This window comes from Aphanomyces invadans (assembly GCF_000520115.1).
Source record: "Aphanomyces invadans strain NJM9701 unplaced genomic scaffold supercont1.58, whole genome shotgun sequence".
NCBI classification, from domain to species: domain Eukaryota; phylum Oomycota; class Saprolegniomycetes; order Saprolegniales; family Verrucalvaceae; genus Aphanomyces; species Aphanomyces invadans.
The window spans coordinates 153,892-154,530 of record NW_008580203.1 but is presented as its reverse complement, the minus strand read 5'-3'; positions in this window follow the sequence as shown (position 1 = coordinate 154,530).

Below are 639 nucleotides of genomic sequence, written 5' to 3'. Positions count from 1 at the left end.
GGGCACTACTGACTCAAGTCTATTAAATGCTTCGATAAAGTCGCAAAATCTGTCATACCAGTGTTGTCAGAGATTGAACGAAGCGTTGTTCGTTGTGCAAGAGCCCCTATTTTAGACATGCGGCACGGGAGCTTTGCAGCCTGCAACTGACTTGTGCCTTTAGGCAACAGTGTGGGAAAAATATTGATGCTTTAGATCAGGACTTCCCGAAGGATGGCTTCGCGCTCCTCGTTCGTCAGGTCGGGCCGTGATATTGACATTTTGAATGTGTGTCATTTCTGCTGTATTTTTTACATGGAAGTTTGTATGCCGCCTTTGACTCGGCAAAAATGACCCGCGTTTTTGAGAATCGTGCTCGTACTTCCACACATACAAAGCACTTGGCGCGCTCTATGCAATGATCCAATCAGAGGTGTCGATTCCCGAATTGAGGAGGCAAACACAGGCTTGAATTTACCTTCAAAATTTAATTGCCAGTCACGTGCACCTTCCTCAAACTCGCGCAGTTATTTGACAGATTTCGCAAACGCTGGCTCTGTTCTATCTGTATCCTATCCTGTCAAACTCGATTTGTTTGGTACCAACCTGTAGCAACTTGTTGCAGCTGATGCCATACAACCGGTACTTTGTCCGCTGCAT